We start from the raw sequence: 24,095 nt of genomic DNA on the forward strand, positions 1-24,095 counted from the left end.
CGAGAAGAGGTGACAAAAGTAATAATAAATAAAAATGAAAGGGACCGGAGACATGACTTGGCTGGTGAAGGTTCTTGTCAAGCCAGAGGCCAACCAAGGCTGCTGTGACGTTGCCTGATATCACTGGAACCGGAGCCACCGGGATGAATATTATAATTAATAATGCATTGGAAATTAATTCTTGCCTGCTGCACACCGAGAACTTTTTCACAGTGGTGGAAGTGGTCACAGTCCCCTCCCACATTCAGCCTACAGGCCCGCACATGGGGCCACCGGGGTGGGGGGATTTAGATAGCTTTGCCCTAGACCAGATGAGGTCCGGCTGAAAGGCGAATCCCTCCCTGGCAGGCACAACTTCTTCCTTTTGTGCTCCTTTCTCTGAATGTGCCAATCTGGATTGGTTGCTGCGTCTCCCAGGTGGGGTCATCTGCTGAGGGGCGGCCTCTACCTCCCCTTCTTTCTCCTCGAGACAGCTCCCTTACACACCCCCACCCACCGAGCTTCACCTTTTACTACCGAGTCACCCCAATCCCACTTCCTCTGCATCGCTCCACAACCTCACGGCTTGATCTGGCACAAGAACATGCTTGGTGCTGCCGTGAGCCGGTGGTTGATGCTGCGGTGGGTTTCTAAGCCACACACACTATTAATTTCATGTTCAAACGCACGCTCCTTGTTCGTGGGCTAGCAAGGGAGGAAACCCCTCCCCAGTGCCAGACGCTGAAGCCTTTACGGTACTTAACAAAGACGGAACGGAACTACTTTTTAATTTAAAAAAAAAAAAAAAAAAAAAGCCGGACTTCACAAGTTCGCGGTAGATGCCAAATTTCTCACAACAATTTTTACAACCAACAGGTCAAGTTGTAACCTGTACCTTTTGAGTGTACCTTGTAAGCTGTTGGTTATTTAGGCATTAAAGCCAAGGAGGGCTGGGGGGTGGTGGGGGAGCTTAGTTAGTACAGTGCTTGCTCTGGGTTCAGTTCCCACCGTGGCACAAACCAGGCATGGTTGTGCACACCAGTAATCCTAGCGCTTGGGACGTGGAGGCAGGAGGATCAGAAGTGACAAGGTCAGCATTAGATTCATAGGGAGTTCAGGCCACTCTGGGCTTTGTGAGACCCTGTCACAAAGAAAGAAGAGATAGAGGAGGGGAGAAGAAGAGGAGGAAGAGGAGGAGGAGGAAGAGGAAGAGGAGGAGGAGGAAGAGGAGGAAGAAGAGGAAGAGGAGGAGGAAGAGGAGGAAGAAGAGGAAGAGGAGGAGGAAGAGGAAGAGGAGGTGGAGGAGGAGGAAGAAGAGGAAGAGGAGGAGGAGAAGGAGGAGGAGGAGGAGAGAAAAGGCCACAGTACTGGGGGATAACATACCCTAGGCTAGAGTCAAAGGTAGTTAAAGGTTTGAGCTTCAAGCTTTGACTTTGATGTGGAGTTCTTAAACACTGTTATCATTACATTTGTGTGTGTGTGTGTGTGTAGCATTAGATGTGGAGGTCGGAGGACAACTTTTGGGAATCAGCTCTTCCCTTCCACTCTGTGGAACTCTGAGGCTGAACTCAGGTGATCAGGCTCAGTGACAAGTGTCCTTACATGGCAAGGCTATCTCTCCAGCCCACCACTGTGGATTTAGAGAATATATAAGCAGGTGACTGTATTAAGGTTTCATCAGGGGGTTGGGGATTTAGCTCAGTGGTAGAGCGCTTGCCTAGCAAGCACAAGGCCCTGGGTTCGGTCCTCAGCTCCGGAGGAAAAAAAAAAAAGGTCTCATCAGAAGAAGGTGGGGGATAATAAACAGAGCCAATCTAGACCATTTTCCATCGCTCTACCCTTGGTTGGGTGGTGCTCAGACCCCAAAATAGAGGAGCAAGAGTCGTCTGCCCCTTGGCCACCTGGACAGTGTCACTTCAGTACTGACTGGCCTCTTATCAAGTGTGTGCACACTGACCACTGACCACAGCCAAGCACGGCCTCCAGTCACGCAAGCCAACTTCTCCGAAGCCTTGGTTCATTGAAACAAAATTTAAAAGTACACTCTACCTACCTTCCCCTGAGCTTCACGTGCTTCAAGAACGACAAAAACAGGCACGGAGGCTCATGCTGCAACCCCAGCGCTCAGAAGGCAATGGACTATCTTGAGCTGAGGGTCAGAGTGAGCCACACCGTGAGTTCTAAGCTAGCCTGGACTGAGAATCTGTCTGCAAACAACAAGAAACATCGAAACAGTGGTGACACTGCCAAAAGTGAGTGTACCTTAAGGCTTGGAACCCTCAGGAGGTGGGAACTCTATTGGAAAGTACTTAGAGCCCCCCAAATTAACTCTGGGACATTACATAGCGACTAAGAGCATTTTTTGGTAGTGGGCACTGAACCCCAAGTTCTGTACATGCTAGGTAAGGGTTCTGCTGCTAAGCTGTGTCCTCGGCCCTCTGGCTTGGTTTTAAAAACTGTCTTGTAGTGTTCCCTTGGAAACTGGTTGACCGATCCAACTAAGAGTATCACTTCAGCCTCCCATGTCACCACTAAACGAAATTAGAGAAAAATAATAATAATCATAGGGAAACAATGGTTTTGTCTTTTAGTGAAAAACTTACATTTTTCTTTAAGAGCCTGCCTGGGTTCATTTGCTAGAACACAGGCAGTTAACACAAACACCTTAGAAGCTGCAGCACGATGAAGGCAAGGCGGGAGCGAGACCACCCGCCCAGGAATAAAACTAATGTGTAAAGGTCAGACTGTGCTGTGGGCTAACCAGCCAGACCTACCTGGAGTCAGAACCCCACCCCCACCCCAAATCAAGACACCTCAGAAACAGACACCATTGATCATAGAAGGCCATGTGGAAAGGAGGAGCAAGAACCAGAAGTGAGCCACCAGGATGGCCACCCCATCACTCCACAGCACCAAACTCCAGGCTTCACTCAGGCACACCACCTGTGCTGTACCGCCAGCCCCTGTCACACCCGTGACTTAGTACTGGGCTACTAGACCCACAGAACATGCCTATCGAGACAAACTTGACCTCTTCCCTTCACACAACTTTATTATTTTCCAGACATTTCTTAAACAGCATCAACAGCTCCAAGGGAAGCTACCAGGGTGCACTCCGGGGGAGCCTATGCTTGCTATCATCACGGTTATAACTACATGGCAAAACCACACGCAGCCCCTGGCCACCGAACTCAACGTAAGCTAATCCATACTCAAATCAAATGCTTAATTTCTCCACTAATTGCACTTTCCATCTGGCCAGCCAGCTACTCCCTCCTAGTCTGTACAGTGCTCCCTGGCAAGCCGCCTTAGGGAACCATAAATAGTTCTCACCGGGCTTGGTGGGGGTCTTCAGGGTTTCCCGGAGTCAGTAGGAAATGAGAAACTAAGGGAGAGGCAAAGAAAGTGTGGGGCAGAATTCCACTTTCTCCACCTGCTTCCGCCTGGCTAGCCAGCTGCAGTTCTACACAGGAAGGTGCAGAGGCTCAACTGAACTTACTGCCCCCCCACTCCTCAGATAAGAGAAACAGAAGGAGGGGGAAGCCTGCTCACAGGGATTTGCATAACCTTTGCAGGGGTGGGGTGTTTAAGGCTTCCCTAAAGCCAGTTCACCCTCACTTCCAATCTTCCTACAGGCCTCGGAAGAGAACGGAACCGTGAAGACACAGGTGAAAGCCATCTACCTCAACAATCCGAGACAGCAGTACGATTTTAAAGGGGAAAAAAAAAATTCTAAAAGGTCATTTTTGCTCTATTCTATGAACAGAGACAACCAGCTTTGTTCTGTTGGCTACCCCCCTCCATTTCCTGTTGCTTCCTCCCCCAAAAACTTTGTATTTTTGAAGCCCGTGTGTCTGCCCAGGTTTCGCTATAGGTTTCAGTGGGAGGCTGTCGGAGGGAGTGGGATGTACCTGGATCTGTTCTGAGACACAGGACTGTACAAAAGACAGAAATCACTACGGCCCAACCGCCAGGAAAGTACGCCCAAAATATCACAACCTCACGTCAACTGTGGGGGTTCTAGGAAAACACTTGTGGGTAAGGCTGACTTTGTGGGGAGCACACTGTGTGGGCAATGGCCTCTTAACCACTAACTAATACCAGGTGGCTTCAGACTGGCAGCCTGGAGGAGCCTCCTGAACCCTCCTGAACCCTTCCTGAAGCCCTGTTCTCTAGGGAGCCTCTGCCTCCCTAGAGAGGATGCTGTGAGGCACGGAAAAGCTCCCTGAGTGGTATCTCATCTAATCTCCACCTTAAAAGAAAGAGAGGAGCAAAAAGCAGACAGGGATGTCATCTGGCCGCCCTCTATTCACAGGGGAGGGTGCTGAGGCAGACAGCCCTGTCTCAGAGCTGGTTATAGCCAGACAGCACTGGGCCCCAGCTCTCTTGTCTTGCGGGGCGGGGCTTCTTAAGATCTTATCAAATTAACAAGAAGTAGGTGCTCATTAATATCAGTTCAGGGCTTCGCGGAGACGGCTCAGGGGTTGAAGTGTTCGCTGCATGTGCAACAGGACCTGAGTTCAGTCCCCGGCAGCCCCACAAAAGCCAGATGGAGCACCACACTCCTGCAGTCCCAGCTCCAGGTCCAGTGAGAACTTGTCTCTAAAATATAAAGTGGAGACACAACTGAGGAAGACACCAGACGTCAACCTCTAGCCTCCACAGACACACAGGCGCACAGGCGCGCTCGCGCGCGCGCGCGCGCGCACACACACACACACACACACACACACTCTAATATATTGACTCGGTCACACTGGACATTTATTTATTGCCCAGTTCACAGAATACATATGTTTGCTAGATACTAGAAAGTTCCACCTCCCAGGTGTATGTTTTAGAGAGTAGAGCCATCTGCCTGGCAGTGCACTCCGGTTCCTGACTATGCAACCCAGGTGTCCTTTCCAGATGCTGAGTGTGCCACCAACATCTGCCATCATTCCCTTCCACAAACCTGGGAGATAGGGTGGCGCTGTGCAAGGTGCAGGCCTGAAAAGGGAAGACTGAACCCAACCCGTCAGGAACCTGTTTCAGCAGGAGGCTTCCATGAGCCTTCCTTGCCTTCCTGCACCCACGTGTGCAACTGAAACATCCATCCCCAAGACTCTTGCTGGCCCTGAAAGTCTCTGATTCTAAAGATGGGCGCGGCCCTCCACCCTGACTACCACAGGGTTCATCCACTCTCGGTCCTCAAGGCCCTGCCTGCTCTGCCTGCTGCAGCTGCCCAGCACATCAGCCATGCGTAGGGCATTCGTCACTAAGTTATCTTGTCTCACTCACTGGAAGGAACTCTCTGTGAGGGCAAGAGCATGCTGCAGATAGAGCAGCATCCAGCGCGGGGTAAGGCTTTAATGTCTGCAGAATAAATGAAGGAAGGAATCAGTGAACTAAGATGTGAATGAATCAGTGAACCTGTGAATGAATGAATGAACAAATGAACGAATGAATGAATGGATGAGTGAACATATGAATGAATGAATGAATGAATGAATGAGGCATCGATGATGTGCCTTAAAACCAAGTTACTAAATTAGATCTTTAAGTTTCACATTCTCTTCATTGACTGAAAACAGGGGGCTTGGCTAATAAAGCATGTTTACAGATGGGATGACGGATAAGGAAGGAAACGGCTGTAAACCATTCAGGAGGTTGGGGACTCAGCCTGCTGCCAAACCTGAGTTTAATCCCCAGAATCCTCATGGTAAGAGAGAACCAACTGGCTTAGGTTGTCCTCTGACCTGGACATGCCTGCTGCGGTGTCTCACATGTCCACATAGATATACCACACCCATGTCCACATAGATATACCACACCCAAATGCCCTGGAACTAGTTTTCTCTCTCTCTCTCTCTCTCTCTCTCTCTCTCTCTCTCTCTCTCTCACACACACACACACACACACAAACACACACATACATACACACAGACATATACACACAGACACACACACAGACACACACACAGAGACACAGATACACACACAGATACACACACAGATACACACACAGACACACACACATACACACAGACACACAAACATACATACAAACACACAGACACACAGACACACACACAGACACACACACACACACAGACACACACACACAGACACACACACAGACACACACAGATACACACACAGACACACACACAGACACACACAGACACACACATACACACAGACACACACACATACATACAAACACACATACACACACATACACACACAGACACAGACACAGACACACATACACACACAGACACACACATACACACAGACACACACACATACATACAAACACACATACAGACACATACACACACAGACACAGACACACACACACACACACACACATACACACAGACACACACACACATACATACAAACACACATACAGACACATACACACACATACACACAGACACAGACACAGACACAGACACACACACACACACACTACACATAACTGTTTTAAGTACTCAGAGTGTATCTGGGGCCAAGCACCCAGCAACTGTTAGATTACAAGGCATTATTACATCACTGACAGACGCGTAGGACATACAGCTCCCTGATGATACCCTGAGAAGTTTCGGGCGAATCACTAGACTTGAGCGTGCGTAAGGGCCTCTGTCAGGGGCATGGTAGCAATCTGGGCTGCTTGCTTGGTGCTTTTTGATGTGAAATCTTGAGCTCACTCATCCAAGAGTTACTTTGTGGCCTCCAACGCAGCTGGCACACAAGCAATTGACCCTAATTAATTCCTAGTTCCTGCCCTGGGAGCTCACTGTCCAGGTGGGAGAGTGAGATATTGGTAAAGACGAAGAACGCCACTCACAGCAAGGCATGTCAGGGCTAGAGCCACCAGTCCGTGGGTGAACCGTTTGGCTCACAAGCAGGAAGGAGACCTGAGGCCCTTCATGTACCGCCAACGTCTGCGTTTCTTGCTACAATGTTTGAGGCCACAACAGTACCTCTACTTAACCTCGTGGTGGTCAGTGGGTATGACATAAGGAAAACTGGTTGTCAACAAAGTGAAAAAAATATTTTTCCCTCATTCTTTCTCCTCAGGGCTTAAACTAGGATCTCCAGAGGGTCACCGTAATCTCTCCTGATACCCACAGCCCCTGCCTGAGAAGGAACACATCTGAAGGACTGGGTGGAGGACAGAAAGCAGAGAGGAAGGCAAGACGGGAAGGCAGAAGAGGTGCAGAGCTCACCACACCGCCAGTTCCCTACAGAGCACCAAGCTCCAGGGGCTTAAAGATTCAGGCATGTGGAGGGTCTGATTAAACTCTGAAACCCACAAACCATTGAGCTCAGAGGACCCTGTGAGAACCTCCCTCCATTTATTTTATTTGATGTATATGTGTTTTGCCTATGTGTATGTCTCTATACCTTGTGTGCATCTGCAGCCCATAGATGTCAAAAGTGGATTAAAGATTTCCCAGAATTGGTGAGTTGCCATGTGGGTGCTGGGAATCAAACCTAGGTCCTCTGGAAGATGACTGTCTCAATCAGGGTTTTACTGCTGTGGACAGACACCATGACCAAGGCAACTCTTATAAGGACAACATTTAATTGGGGCTGGCTTACAGGTCCAGAGGCTCAGTCCATTATCATCAAGGTGGGAACATGGCAGCATCCAGGCAGGCATGGTGCGGGAGGAGCTGAGAGTTCTACATCTTCATCTGAAGGCTGCTAGCAGAATACTGGCTTCCAGGCAGCTAGGAGGAGGGTCTTAAAGCCCACACCCACAGTGACACACCTACTCCAGCAAGGTCACACCTTCCAATAGTGCCACTCCCTGGGCCAAGCATATACAAACCATCACAAGGAGCCAATGCTCTTAACCACTGAGCTCGCATGCATGGGAAAATCACTGGGGCAAAAATCCAAGACCCTGAGGGGCAGAGACGGATATGTGCAGTCTCTCCCCCTTCTCTTAAAACATGCCCCAACCTTTATATAACTTTTTATGATTATACAAAACAGTAAATGTTGGGTCTGTTTGTCTTGTCTTTGTTTTGCAGTGTTAAGGAACAACCTTTGCACATGCTGGCTACAGCCCTAGGCCAGAGGGTTTGGTTTTGTTTTTGTTTTTTAACATTTCTTTATTAACAGCACGCATGTGTAGGTCAGAGCCCCTCATGCACGAGTTGGTTCTCTCCTGTCGCTGTGTGTCCCGGGGATTGAACTCAGGTCAGCAGGTTTGGTGACAAACGCCTTTACCCATGAAGCCATCTATCTCTTCAGCCCAAGGCAAGATTATTTTTTTAGGGCAGGTTTGTATTTCTGGCTGGCTTGGAACTCACTATGTAGACCAGGCTGTACTTGAACTCTCAGAAAGCTACCTGTCTCCCAAGTGCTGGGATTAATCTGGGTATTTAAAGGCTGAGAAGACTACCTAGGAAAACTTAATGCGGTAAAATCTTGGAAAGACACCGTCTGGGGGGACAGTGTACACATACTCAGATCTCTACAACGTCCAATGTCCCCAAAGAGATAAGTCAGGGCTGTTTCCAAGCCACACAATTCCTGTATATGTGTCTGTGTGTGTGTGTGCATGCATATGCGTGCACACGTGTGAGGCACGCACACATCAACAACGTGCCTCATGCCATCCTCTTAACCCCCTTCAGCAGGTTAGCCCTCCTAGTCTCCTATCCCACTCCACCACAGCCAGCAGGGCACAGAGCAGTGAGGTTAGCCAAGGAGGCATGGATACCTTCCACATGTACACGTCTTGCCAAGGACTTCCTAAAGTGACCCCCCACATGCCCAGTGATTCTAAAACACAGATATCGCTTACACCATTTTATAGCAAGGAAACTGAGGTTCAGGGCCGCCCAGCGACCCTGGGGCCTGGAGCTAGGAATGCAGCTCTGGCGTCAGCACAGCTGTCTGCAGATGTCTCGTAGCCCCCTCGCCAGCTGCAACCACGACCAATAATAATGTAGGATACCAAGTTCCCGTCAGCTTTCACTTAGATTCAGGTGGAAAGTGAAACACACTGCCAGTCCCAATTTGAGAATATATAAATATGAATATTTAATCACTAAAAAAAAAGTAAGAAAAGGGAAGGGGGAGGGGAGACAAAATGCTCAGCTCTCAGCAGTTCAACCCTCATTCAGTGAGGCAGAAATAAAAAGCGAGCCTGCCCCCAACACATTGTGCTTTAATGAAAGCACCGAGCCGATCCGCACTCCCACCCACCCCAGCCCACTTCGTTTAAATTTAGGCAGCCACCAGGCACACTGTACCCAACCGCATTCTCGCAGATGAAGTCATGAAGTCCTCAGCTGGGGTGCCCACACCTGTGTGAAGGAAACCGGGGCAGGCCGGGCACACGGGGCCAGCCTCCCTGGGCTAAAGGGAGGACTTTTAAGGGGGAGGGGTGACCTCGGGTAGGACAGCCAGCTTTGACTCTCTGGATCTTAACCACTGTTGTAGAAAGTCAGGGTGACTACGGGGATGACCAAGTCTGTCATAGCTCAAGGGCATCTAGGACTCCAGCCACCTGATGGAGTGATGCAGTCACTCCACACTACAGAAGGACAGCAGCCCGAGGGCTGGTAGCTGCGGCTGCATGAGGTGGTGTGACCTCAGGGCTGTTCTCCCTCGGCTCTGGACTTCTGTCAGTACTGGGCTGACAGTCTGAAGGAGAGGCGTAGGAAGGCAGACCCTGCACCTTACAAAGGGGATTTCACAGCCAATCCAGCTTAACCATCTCTGAGTCCTGATCCCTTCCTTCTGAGGAACGACACCCGAGGTCCTCTGACCTCCACACATAAGCACGAACACATGAGCACACACACACACTCATACATGCATGCATTATTTTCTGTCATTCTTCCCTCTTGGAGATGTAGGCTTAACAATTTAATATACCTAGTCTTTCACTTTTTCTTCTTTAGAGCAGCGTCTTAGCCCAGGCTGGACTCAAACTCGCCATCCTCCCGTCTCTGCCTCCTCCCTACATCTCGTTTCATTTGTTTATCTAGTTTTAGGGGGGTGTTTTGTTTTGTTCGGACAGTCTGCTGTAGCCCAGGATAGCCTTGAATTTACTGTGTAGCCATGGCTGGCCTTGAATAGCTGATCTCCCTGCCTCCCCTGCAAAGTGCTATAATTACAGCCGTGTCTCCATCACACTCAGCTCCTGATGTTTTAAGCGTGATCTCATCAGAGAGAAGGGACAAGAAATACTGTCCGCCAGTCTTCTGGACAAGGCTGAGGCAGGACAGGCAAACAAGCTAGCTGAACTTCACCGAAACCTAGGTGAAGCGGCCCTTCTTCAGGCAGAGGCACTGAACACCCCATGAAAATGGAAAATACAGAGAAGCCCCACTTCACGGGAGGCATAGGAAGCTACTCAGTGCTCCCTGAGACCTGAGGGTTGACTGTGCTGTTTGGCCAGTGTGTGGTTCCAGCCCCTGCAGCCAATAGCCCCTCCCACCTTCTCAGCAGGCTGCTCCCAGGGCTGTGTGCTGAGGAGTCCACAAGAACCCAAAAGCAGAGCCACAGAGAGTCAGAGAAAGCAGGTTTTTCAGGACAGAAGGAAACCAAGCCCCTGGGGTGTGGAGACAGATGATTTGATTACTCCGTTTCAGTGCTGGACTCTAGACCATCCCGACTTCCCTCACGCTGACCCTAAATGGATACTTAGAACCCGAGAGCGTACAAACGCATCCACCCATCCCACACCACAAACACCACACACACCACACGCACAGCCGTCAAAGCCCCAAATGCTGACGATCCGAGCAAACTGTGACTAAAAGTGAGATACAAATGCTGCACTAAATTATCCAGGCTACGGCCCTAAGAAGGGAAAATGACAGAAAATACTAAGTTTACTACTTATTAATGGTTGTGTTCATGTGTTTGCATGTGCGTAGCCTTGGATGACTGTCCTCGTCCTAACTTCCAAGATGGGGACCTCTCACTGGCCTGGGTCTGAGCTGATTAGGCTAAGCTGGCGCCAGGGGTCCTTCTGTCTCTGAGCTCCTAGCACTCGCATTACAAGCATGCATCCCCAGGCCTGGCTTTTACACCAGTGCTGGGACTCGAACTCACATCCTCCTGCTTGCACAGCAACGCACTTAGCCACCTGAGCCAGCCTCCCAGCCCCAGAAAAAACTAAATGCTTTTGACTGAAGGCCAAAGGAAAGCTGACAGAGTAACAAAAATGACGAACACTGGGTCCCGGCCCTTAATAGCCCAGTGACCTGGGCCCTTCCGAGCTTCCTCACCCCCAAGAGAGTGTCGCCAAGAGCATATCATTTGAAACCTGCTCATTACGTTTCATAAGGAAACCCATAAACTGACTTCCTCAGAAGCCATGGCTGACAGGAGGAGAATTTTAAGTCCCCCGAGCACTGGAAAGACCCAGACCTGGGAAGAAGCCAGCAGCAGCACAGGAGCTTGGCTCTCCCTGTTCTTCTCTGGACCCCTGAAGCAGGAGTGAGGTCCTGGAGCCCCTTTGGCCACCTCAAAGACAGTGAGAGCTACCTGAAAAGCTCTGGGCACTGCCTTTCTCTTTTGTGCTAGAATCACAGACCCCAATTTAGAGATAGAAGAACTCCGTGCTTTTGGAGTCTAAGATTAACCAAACTGCAGGAGAGGCTGCAAACTAAATTTACACGGAATGGGGGAGGGGAGAGAAACGCGTGGAGGACATCTTGGGTGGGGGGAATGATGACAAGAAATTAGACCTGAGACCTAATTAGGCCTGGGGACAACACTTGACTGTGGTGACAAGGTGACAGCCTGGGTGCTATCCCTGGACAGGTGTTCCACAGGATGGTTCTTGTCAGAGGATCCAAAGGCAGGACAGGGATACTTCACAGCCAGACTCTAGAATTACAACAGTGGGGCCGCAATTATCAAATGCTTAGGAAGTTTCGAGCACGGCTCCTTTCTGCCGGGCAGACGGACTCAGCCCTCTGCTCCAAAGTTCTCCAGACTCAGGCTACATCCTGGGATGAGGAAGCCTCTCCTCCCACTCAGCCAATAGCCCCTTTTCACTCCTGGACCACGTGTTCCGACTTCCTGCCTCCCTTACTCCGTGCTCGGAATCAAACCCGTGGCCTGGTGTGCGCTGGACAAGTTTCCCACCTCTGAACTTTAGCTGCAGACCAACAGCATTCCCTTGTCCAATGAAAATTCAGCTGTGCTCAAGAGATAGCGAGCAAAACCGACCTCCAGCTCAGGAGCCTGTCTCCATTAGGCGGGAATGAACCACCGTTCGCGTGAAGCCTGTCCCTACTTGTCTGTGGGAGCCCAGTGGCATGCCGGCATCGATACCTGGAGGGTCCTCCTAAAGAAGGCCGAAAACGGCAGCAAAGTCCACATGCGCAAATCAGGATGTTTCCACGGCTGACAATTAACCGAAAAAAAGACGCTGGAAAACAAGCCCATGTTAAGCGCACTGACTGCTCTTCCGGAGGTCCTGAGTTCAATTCCCAGCAACCACGTGGTGGCTCACAACCATCTTTAATGGGATCTGATGCCCTCTTTTGGTGTGTCTGAAGAGAGCACCAGTGTACTCATATAAATAAAGTAAATTAATTAAAAAAAAAAAAAAACCCTAGGAATAAACCTAACCGCACGTACGAAAGATTTATATATAGGAAGCACCAAAGCTGGGTAAAAGAAATTGAAAATAAGGAATAGAGACAGCCCATGTTCACGAATCACAACTGCTCCTGGGGCCAGCGAGTTGTCTCAGTGGGAAAAGGTGCCAAGCCTGACAACCTGAGGTTGATACCCAGGACCCCCATGGCAAGAGAGAACCAACTTTTCCAAGAACCAAGTCCTCCATCCTCCACGCGCCCATGCCCTCATCCCACATAAAACAAAGAAATACGTTATGAAAATGTTATAAGAATTAATACCGTTAAAATTTCTGTACTCCTCAGTACAACTGAGCTGCACTGGCAGCTCTCCCAGACACCTGGGTTCGATTCCAAGCACCCACATGGTGGCCCACAACCATTTGTAACTCTAGTTCCAGAAGATCTAACGCCCTCACACAGACAGCCATGAAGGCAAAACACTAATGGGCATAAAAACTGATAAATCTTTACAAAAACTGTACTGAGCCAGACATGGCAGGCACACCTACAGTACCTGCACTCAAGAGAGCTGAAAGGGAGGTGTTCCTCAGTCTAAGAGTTCAAGAGCAGCCTGGGTGATAGAGTAAGGCCACCCTGAAAAACAGCAGCAGCAGCAGCAGCAGCAGCAGCAGCAGCAGCAGCAACAACAAAAACCAACGAACCACACTGCTCATGCAGTCACAAAGTTGCAGCGTCATTCTTTACAGAAACCGAAAAAATAAATCCAAAATTCACATGGAATTACAAAAAAATACCAAGCAGCCAGCACAACCACTTCTTTTCAAAATATACTATAAAGCCATAGTCATCAAAACAGCATGGTACCAGCATCAAAATGGACACGGCGCCTAAAGACAGGAAGCCCAGAAATAAAGCCAGCATCTGTAGTCAATTGATTTTCCGCTAAAATGCCAAAGACACGCAATGGTGAAATGATACTGTCTTTAGTAACTGTTCTGAAAGACTGAAAATACACATAGAAAAATAAAACGAGCCTTTCTCTTTAAAATAAATAATAAATAAATGTAGAGAAGGAAGAGAAAAGGAGAAAGAGCAGAACAGGAAGAGGAAGAGGAAAAGGAAGAAGAGAAAGGGGGAGGAGGCAGCAGAAGGAGGAAGCAGAGAGCCTTGGAAAGGACCAGAAAGAGAAGTCTGAGTGGTGGCCCCGCCCCTGCCCAGTGTGGACGTCAATCAACTCCAACCCTGCCCCAATCCCATGAGCCTCAGTGTCTCCCTGCGACTCGGGCTGCCCTGTTAAGACTCCCAGAAACCCCACCTTTGAGGAAAGAGGGCTCCTCACAGACAAACTGCTGTTTTCCAAGGCCCGGTTATTTTCCAGGTGGTTCTGTTTTTTATAGTAGGTTGTCTTTTTTTTTTTCTTTCCCAATCCAGAGGAAGAGAAATTAAACGCAACGTGTAGAATTTTTGAAAGTAAAACGCAAATGAAGAGGAAGTGTGTCCCTCTCGTGAGTTTCTCATTAAACCGACAGCTGAAGTTTAGTCATTAGGAAGCACTCAGAAATTCATTCCCGGACAATCGAAGATCAAGAACAGGGCCCGTCGCAGCGGACGAACCTGGCCTTTCCTCACTACCGAGCAGGGCAGCTGGGTTTGCTCTCAGACCTGATCCCACAGGCTGAGTGCGGACGACACCAGCGTCAACCCATACCGAGGAAGGAGCCTTCTAAATGGCCATGGCGTCAAGATTCTCCACTAAAACACTGGGAGCCAGACATAGTGGTAGACCACTGTCACGCCAGCACTCGGGTGCCAGGGGGAGGAGACTGTCTACAAGTTCCAGAGCAGTTAGGAATATATAGTAAGACACTGACTCAAAAAATCTCAAAACAGGACTGAGGGCAGGTTCAGTGGGCAGGGTGTGCTGAGCAAGTTAGGGCTGGAGTTTTGATCCATAAAACATAAAAAAGCCAGGTGGGTGTGATGGCCCAGCAGGGAAGATACAGAGACTGGGAGATCCTCAGAGCAGGGAGCTCAGGGTTCAGCAAGAGACCCTGCCTCAGTGTATCCAGTGGAGGGTGACAGAGAAAGTCAGCTGACATTAACCCCGGCCTCCACTCATATGTGTACATGTGCGTATGCAGCACACACATATGTGTGCATACGCAAACACACCTACACATGCACACATCCCCCTCCCACACCACATACACATGCATAAGCAAGTCACATAACTGCACACATAAACCACAGGAACACTGAAGTCTGTTGAGATGGTCTCTTCTACTGGGAATTGAATCCAGGGTCTCAAATATAAAAATCAAGACTTCTGTCACTGAAATATATCCCCAGCCATGTGTGTGTGTGTGTGTGGGAGGGGGGTCTAAGTTACCCTAGCCATGTGTGTGTGTAGGGGGTCTAAGTTACCCTAGCCATGTGTGGGTGTGTGTGGGGGGGGTGTCTAAGTTACCCTAGCCGTGTGTGTGTGTGTGTGTGTGTGTGTGTGTGTGTGTGTGTGTGTGTCTTAAGTTATCCCCAGCTATATGTGGGTGTGTGTGCGGGTCCTAAGTTACCCTAGGCATGTGTGGGTGTGTGTGGAGTTCTAAGTTACCCTAGCTATGTGTGTGTGTGTGTGTGGAGTTCTAAGTTACCCTAACCTGGCCTGGAGCTCTCTCTGTAACCAAACAAGCCTTGAAGTTGAGGATTTCTTGCCTTAGCTTCCATGTAGCTGGACCCCGGGTCCAGTAAGCTCTCAGCTGTGCCCCTGGTGTAGTGCCCCAGGCCTAATGGTGGTGTGAAGTTATAGGAAGTCACCAGAAGTTGCCCTAAAGGAATGGAGGAAGAACTCCAGGGTCACTGACACTAGTGCTAAGGCACGCAAGCCTGTCCGGTAGTGACAGAGGGACAAGGGGATGGGGGCCATTTCCCTGTCCTGATGTCAAATTTTCACCCAGTGCTTATAGCCGGACATGACAGTGAGCAGTCGCCGTTGGCCTTTCCATCCCTCAACACAGCCCTCTGGGCACCGGAAGAGGCTAGAGAGGCTCAGCAGTCAGGAGAATTGGCTTTTAACAGGGGACAGGAGTTCAATTGCCAGCATCCACACGGCAGCTCGTCACTGTCCCTAACACCAATTCCAGGGTCTCAACACCCTTCTATGGCATCCTCCAACACCAGACACATGCATGGTGCACATATGTACCTATAGGTAAAGCACCCATAATAAACATAAAATAAACCTTTTAAAAAATAACAAACTTTCAAAAGAGGCCCGAGAGCCCCACAGTGAATGGATCACAGGATTGGAACATTCTAAAGTTCCAGGAGTCTTTGGGATGCAGTGGCAAGAAGATCGCCTCTGAAGTTAGTACTGACTTAGAACCGTGATGACTTGGCAGAGCCAGCCACCGTGGGCACACTCCTCCCCACTCTCCCCTACACTGAAAACAGCTCCCTTTAACAGAGGTCACGGGACCAGCATCTTTCGGGTGGCCCAAAATATTCCTGGTCCCAGGGACAGACTATATCAGTCACCCAGCCAGCCACGCCCTGACCACTGCCCCATCCCTCCACTAGGAAGAACCAGGCAGAAGGGCTGTGCTCAGCTCAGCTTGTACAACTCATATGGTGGATTCACACCTGGCACGTGCACAGAAGAAAGCGTTTAGCCATTGGATAGCAGACGAGGGTGGCCCCTCTCCTGTAGGATGCAGAGGGCTTGCACCCCGCTTCATCACAGGGGCTTCATGTAACACAGTGTACGCCACACTGGCTTACTGTGGGGTGCTTGTGGGCTCGGCTGTGACAGAGGCTCACTGGGACCTGCAGTGGGGACCATACCCTAAGGAAGGTAGGGCACTGTGACACGTGGGAAGTCAAGGAGAGGAGGCTGCGTTCTCACAAAACTGTGACAGCCGGGATGGGGGAAAGACAGATTTCGAAGACCCGACAGTAAGGAGGCAGAAACAAAGGGTGTCCTCTGGTCTCCTGAGCCTTTAGGATGTTACGTCCGGATGTGGGAACTTCGGTTCTGAATATCTCCGAAGTGTAGATTTCAGACTGTCCATCATACCATCCCCATAAATACTGTCTATGTCTCAGAGTGCCCAATTTCAGAAGGCAATGGCCTCTCAATCTAAAGACTCATACACAATGATCTCAGGAGACCCAGGTCCCAGGTGAGAGCCAGCCGGGTGCCCAGAGTAGAGGAGTGGGAACCATGCTTTGCGGACTCACTGTGGTCCATGAAAAACACCAGAAAAAGCACAGCCAGAGCAAAGCAGTTCTCAGAAAGGCACCAAAGGAGGCGGGCACAGGTCAGGAGGTAGGGGTGCATTCATGGGCACAGACAGAGAAGCACAAACCAGGCCAAAGAGTACAGTAGCTAGCCCCAGCTTTTGAATAAATTACCACCACAAACCAGGGAGAAGACTACCAGAGAGCCACAACTTCTGCCATGTTTGGTCTCCAAGCCCCAAATCCATAGCACTTCCTGAAAACACAGCGGCTACTTACGAGACCTACTACACGCCAAGGACCTTAAAACGTCTCATCTTGAAAAACCTTAAAATAGTCCTACTGAGGAAGCTGTCGTCGTCCCCAGTTTACACACAAGGAAACTGGGTTTGAGAGGCACATTCAAAACTGTCTGATATACAGTTGGAGAGATGGCTTTGCACAAGGTGCTTGCTTTGCAAGGGATGGAAGGAATTAAGTAAGGAAAGAAGGGGAGGAGAGGTGAGAGAATGGGAGGGACGGGGAGGAGAGGGAAGATGGGAGAAAGGCAGAGGAGGGGAAGGAAGAAGAAAGAGAAGAGGGGAGGGGAGGGAAAGAGAAGGGAAGAGGAGGGAGGGGGATAGAAGGGGAATAGGGGAGAGAAAGGGAGGAGGAAGGAGAAGGGGGAAGGAAGATGGGAGGAAGGCAGAGGAAAGGGGAAGAAAAGAAGGGGTGAGGGAAAGGGAGAAAAGGGGAAGGGAGGGAGGGGAAGATAAGAGCAGGGGAGAGAAAGTTAGGCATGGTGAGGTGAACTCATAATCCCAGCTTTTAGAGCACTAAGACAAGTGGATGCCTGACACACACTGGGGTCCAGCCTAGCCTACTTGGCAAGTTCCAGGCCAATAAGAGAACCTAATGTTTAAAAGAAAGAAAGAAAGGGGGGAGGAGGAAGAAGAGGAGGAGGAGAAGAAAGAAAGAAAGAAGAAAGAAAGAAGAAAGAAAGAAAGAAAGGAAGAAAGGAAGGAAGGAAGGAAGGAAGAAAGACAGACCGAGGTAAAGTGTTCCTGAGGAATGACTCCAAGGTTGTGCTCCAGCCTCCACTCTCAGACCAGCGTGTACACACACATACACACACAATTAAACAATTACACACACTCAAAGTCACAACACACACTCAAAGTCACACACTCACACAGATGCATCATGCAGTCACAAACGCACAATCAAGTCACACAATCGCACATATACAATCACAGTCTCACATTCACATCTCACACAGTCACACACACAATCACACAGCCACACAGCCACACACACACACATATGCAAATACATGGAAATGTAGCAAAAATAAATTGAAAAGCCACACAACACAGCCTGTGTGCTGAGGACAAAGGACAGGTTTGGGGGGGGGGCGACTCAGTTGGTTCCCTCCACCATGCAGATCGTCACACAAACGCTTTTAGCCATTAAGCTGTGTCTCTCGCTTTGAGACCTTGTGGTATGAGGCAGGGTCTCTCACTGGGACCAGAGGTTCTTCCATTGGACTATCTGGGTGGCCAGTGAGTGGGCGGCAAGGATCCCGGCTCTCCTGCTCCCAGCACTGAGCACCTGCCACGGTGCCCTGCTCTTCACATGGGCTCTGGGGACTTCACTCAGGTCCCCATTCTTGTACAGCAAGCACTCACCAACTGATCCATCTCCCTGGCCCAACATGGATTTTTTTTTATTATTATTAATAGTTCACGCAAAAAACAAAATGGAGCACGAGAATAAACCTCTTGCTTTGCAAGACTAATGTACACTGTTGTCTGATGTTAGCATGCATCTACCGACCAATTTAATTCAAATTCCCACAAACAATATGGCAGCAGAAGGCAGCAGACCTCCACCTGTGACCTGCATGTTAATGGAACCACAATGCTCGCCCTGTCTCTTGCTAAATGCCTGAGGCTGGGCTGTGGGCCTTGCAGAAGGCCTTCACCCCACCAATGGGCGTGTCTGCCGGGCATCCGAAAGCTTTACAGTAAATGGTGACTCATCTGTAGAGACCACCGTAGATACCACTATGTAATAAGCCGAAATTTGTTCCACCCACATGAAAGAGAAGCGAGCACAGAGCTCTACATCTGAGTCAAACTGAGACCCCTGTGTACCGCCACATTCATCTGCATCCAGCCAAACCCCAAACTGCAGTTCTCCAACTCCAGGGGACTCAGGCAGAGGAGGGTGGGGCTTCTAAGGAAGGCTCGAGTTCACAGACGCACGAGTGTCCTCAGTTCTCCTGAGGCTGAGTCTCTCTGTGCACATAAGCTCAGCAAGTCTTTATGGGTCTGTAGCCCCCTGTCAGACACCGCAGCGAACACCAAGGAGATCAAACAGTTACACAGATCCTGACCTCCTGGAGATGTGAGTCCCTCAGCTCCCATCGGGACACTTCCTCATCTGACCCAGGAAGTTCTCACTTAACGGCCCTGTCTCACAGAAAGGGAAACCGAGGCAGAGGGCAATCACACAAGATCACACGGCTAGTTAAGGGCTAGCATTCACACCGACTCCTACGTTACCCTGAGGCTGGGGGTGTCTCTGCCACTCAGCACAAGGAATCGGGGGGCAGGTGGACTCGGGTCTGAAGGAGTCCAGGGCCCAGTGAGGACATGGGCAGCAAGGACAGTATTGAGGTCCTCTCAGAAAGGGGCTGCTCATGAGGTGCAGACAGTGAACTTTGATTGGGGTACATTATGACCATGTTCCTAAAAGGAGACCACTGCCATCTGGGGGAGGGCAGAAGACCAGAAACAGAAATGCCTGGGTCCGACCCCTGAGCTCATGGCCACACAGAGTGGAGTCCATGGTGTGAACTTATTTACAGACAGGGTTTCAGCAAATGGAATTCGTGTGTAGCCTGTCTTGAGCTCATTTGATTTTAATATTGTTCCTCGTGCACAGGGATGTGGTGTGCAAGCCTGTATACGTGAATGCTTCAAATATGTGCAGACCTGCATGTGCACACTTTGAGCCGGTGCTGGTGCCCAGTGCTGGAACCCTCCTCTATAGAGGAGCTGTGTCACTGAGGAGTGGGCTTTAGCTTTCAAAAGCCTCACCATTTCCAGTGAGATTTACCCCAGCCCCCTCTCTGCCTTGTGCCTGAGAATCAGATGTAAGCGCTCAGCCACTGCTTCAGCACCACGCCCGCCTGCCTGCCATCACTCTGTGACAGTCATGGACTGAGACCCTCAGAACCATGAGCTCCTAAAGATGCATGTGTTTCTAAAGGTCAGAGGTTGGCATCAGATGTCTCTGCCAATCATTCCGCACTTTATGCTGAGACAGGGTACCAAGCATACGGACCACTCCATAAATTTATAGGTCTTCCTTGCACAGGGGCCATGTCCCTATATCATGACAATTTTAGCATAGGAGTCACTGAAGTGAGACACAGCTGCTGTGCTATAGTGTGCGTGCACGAGCTCGCGCACACACAAACACACACACACACACGAACACACACGTGCACACAAACACTCATCACAGATACACCCAAACACACATACATAGACACATACCACACACACATACACACACCACCCACAAACATACTACACACACTCATCACACACACACACACACACACACACACACACACACGCCAGGTTAGGGAGGTTGCAGTTCCACATCTCACTTTCAGCTCCTGCAGTCCTTAGTACACTTTGGCTTGTAGAAACATAAATACACCCCCACCGCCACTCATACACCCCCACTTTCCCCACCCAGGCCTTGATCTCAAACATCCAGAACTGGGAAACACTCAGCCAGCCTGAGGCAGTCTTCTAGGGTAGCCTCAGGAAGTTAAGAGAAGGCAAGTAAGTTCCTAACAGATGTCCAGGTGAGCTGAGGAGCTGGGACTCCACCCGACGGGCTGCTGCTGGCCAGCTCTTGGGCAGCAGAAGGGGGTGGTTTTATATGTATTTTATAATTGGAGCATCCTTCAAATCTGCATGGCCCACTCCTGTAACAGTCTTTGCCCATCCATATCCTTCTTGCGGGTGCATCCACACTTAGGGCTTAAAGCCCTAAATGGAACATCTCTTTTCAGACAGTGGTTGACTTCAGCAGTAACATCCATCTGACCATTCTCTCCCAACTACAACGCAGGCTGCTCAAACTCCACACATCCAAAGTAAGTTCACTTCAGCAGCCTCATACACCTCATTTCCTGGTCTCTGTTGGTGATACCATTGAACATCTAGTCACCTAACCAAAAACTGGGGAGGTCCCCCTACACTCTCCACTGACCCCACCCCAAACACACACACCAGGAAACTCCCAGATTATCTCTGGAGTTCAGCCATTGCATTCTGCACATGCCACCTTCAGCTTCTCTCCTTCCCAGGTAGCTGCTGTCATCCTTCCTGGGTTTTCATTCCCTCCTCACCCACCCCCCCTTACGCCCTTCACCCAGTTCAGCCATATTCAGAAACGCAGTTTTCAGAGGCACGCATCGAGAGACAGCACCCCAGTCTGGGAACCCCTGGAGCGCAGTGTCTCTGTTCAGGCAAGAGCCCCACCCAACCTCACTCCTCCCTGTGCAAGCCACTTCCTTCCACCACGCTGATCCTACCTTCTCTCCCTGCTCCTCACCCTGACGCCACCTCCCTGTCCCAGCTAAGCATCCCAAACCCAAGGCATTAACCACCTTAGGGCTGACACTTCTGTGGCCTGGGATATTGCCAATTAGTACTTTTGTATCAGTCAGTGACATGCTGGTCACAGCAGATGACTCACAACTGCGTACGTCCAGCTCCCAGGAATCTGACAGGCTCTTTAAGGGCACTGCTCACACACGTGAGCACACACACACACACACACACACACACACACACACACCACAAACACACACACACCACAAACACACAAAACGTCTCATCCTCGGCTATATAGTGGGTTCAAGGCCAGCCTAGGTTACATAAGACTCTGTCTCAAATTAAAAAGCTCGGCCCTGACGACACAGGAACATTGAAGGAATTGACAGCCGTTCCCAACCAACAGAAACACACCCATCCCTTGAGGCAGACGAGGCCTCAGTTGCAGACCTATGTTTACCTCCGCTCTTACAGCTGTGCTTGCAACTTTGAGCGTCTTCCTAGAGACCCTTCTGAGCGCCATCAGCACCACTATATCAGAGAAGGGACAGTGAGGCTCTGGGGACCACATATAGTGACTGTCTTGGAAAAGGCAGTAATCAAGGACAACCCAAGCAGTGTCCCTGTGGAGGTTTGGATGAGAAAGGCCGCCATTGGCTCATGTATCTGAATGCTTGATCCAAACTTAGTGGCACTCTTTGGGAAGGATTTGGAGATGTGGTCTTGGGAACAGGTGTGTCCCTCTTTGAGAAGCCCACACCATTCTCAGTTAGATTCTCTCTCTCTCTCTCTCTCTCTCTCTCTCTCTCTCTCTCACACACACACACACACACACACACACACACACACACACACACACACACACCTCAGCTACTGCTTTAGCACTGTGCCTGCCTACCCACTGTCATGGTTCACTTCATGACAGTCATGGACTGCAACCCTCAGAACCATGAGCCCCTAAATTAAATGCTCCCTTTTATAAGGTGCCTTGGTCATGAAGTTTAGTTATTGCAATAGAAAAATAGCTAAGACGACAAGGCCAGGAACACGGTGGCTCATGGCTGTGTATCTTCCAGGAATCCAGGGCTTGAATCCCTTCCTGTGGGACCCTCTAAACCCCTCGCCCACTTCTTCATCTGAGAAAACAAGAATAATCGGCCCAGCCTTGGAAGAGTTATAAGGAAGAGCTACAGTAACACATGGTAATCTGAACCTTGCCTGTCAGTGTATTTCTTCCCCTTGGTTGGGAAATGAACCCAAGACAGCCCATAGGCCAGGGTAGGGTTCCAGCACTGAGAGACAGCACCAGCTCAGAGCCCCCGTCTTTTCCTCCTGGTCCTGTCTGAAATGGATGGGCACAGACTTTGCTCAACCTTCACGGGCTGGAGTCCTCTCAAGGGCATCTGTAGTGATTCTGCTGGCTGCCTTCTTTAGGGGTATATCCACCTCCCCATCTCTGTTGCCACACAGAGGTGGCCCTGCTCGGAACACCAGATGCTTGCAGACACGAGGACAAAATGAGAAAGCGAGGGCTTGCTGTTCCCTGCAGAACTGCCTTAACAAAAGCCCACAGCCCCTCTGAACTCATTTGCGGGTATCACCGTCACCCCTTTGGGGTGGAGGCAAAGGGATAGAGAAGAGATATGTGATTTGCCCAAAACCACAGGGCAACACGGTGACTCAAACCCAGCTCTGTGAGGATGCCAGCGCCAATGTTTCCTTTCATGGTCAGGATTTTCCCCCCCACCTTTCCGCTAAAAACCTCAACGTGGGCCAGCGAGATGGCTCAGTAGGTAAAGGTGCTTGCCGCCAAGCCTGACCACCTGAATTCCGTCCCCGAGACCCACATGACAGGTAGTGTCCTCTGACTGTTACACAATGCTGCGCCCTGTTCTCATGCTATAGACCCACAAAACAATACATAAATATAATTTTAAAAGTTTTAATAAAATTATAAGCTAAACTGCAATATGTAACAGTCACAATTTCACTGAAAAGGGCACTAATTAAATAACTCTTGTTTTTTCTTTTTTCTTTTTTTCGGAGCTGGGGACTGAACCCAGGGCCTTGTGCTTGCTAGGCAAGCGCCCTACTACTGAGCTAAATCCCCAACCCCAATAAAATGATTCTTAAATTCAAACCTCATTGTAAAGAAATTGGGGGAAAAAACAAACATTTTGCAGATAGATTAACCAGACTCAAAGAAGTCTATAAGTCAATGAACCCTGATTCATTGACTTTTCCAGATTATCATCAATGAGTCTGCCTAGAAAAAGGATGGGACATGACAAACCGGTCTAGAATAAGTCCTCCCTGTGCCAGGGGGTGGGTCTGCCATTCTTAATGCCACCTAATTTCACAAACGCAGACAACTTATGTGTCTCTTTCTGCATTTGAGGACAAGTAACTTTCCCCCTCTTTAGGATTGCCCCTTGGGGACTGACTCCCCAAAAACAAAAATACCGTCAAGGGGACAAACGCTGCCTGGATTCTTGTGTCCAAGGCTGTGACACTCTCCTGAAAGCCAGCTCACTCCTCAGCCACTGAGGAGGTACCCAATTTTATTTCCTGAAACAGACCTAAGGGGTGTGGGCGCCCACACCTTTATTTCCCGAATCCCAGAGCCTAAGCATGCGGATCTCCATGAGTTCAAGACCACCGTGGCCTAGATAAGAAGTTCCAGGAC

General features: G+C 49.8%; 1 protein-coding gene and 1 pseudogene across 19 annotated transcripts in view; both read right to left on the reverse strand.

Annotated features, from left to right (window-relative positions):
* Window positions 1-24,095, reverse strand: part of Trerf1 (transcriptional regulating factor 1) — a 224,059-nt gene that overhangs the window by 155,706 nt on the left and 44,258 nt on the right. The window lies entirely within an intron of this gene.
* LOC120094873 (U6 spliceosomal RNA) lies at window positions 20,106-20,206 on the reverse strand (annotated as a pseudogene).

The sequence above is a fragment of the Rattus norvegicus genome, chromosome 9 (assembly GCF_036323735.1).
Source record: "Rattus norvegicus strain BN/NHsdMcwi chromosome 9, GRCr8, whole genome shotgun sequence".
NCBI lineage: Eukaryota > Metazoa > Chordata > Mammalia > Rodentia > Muridae > Rattus > Rattus norvegicus.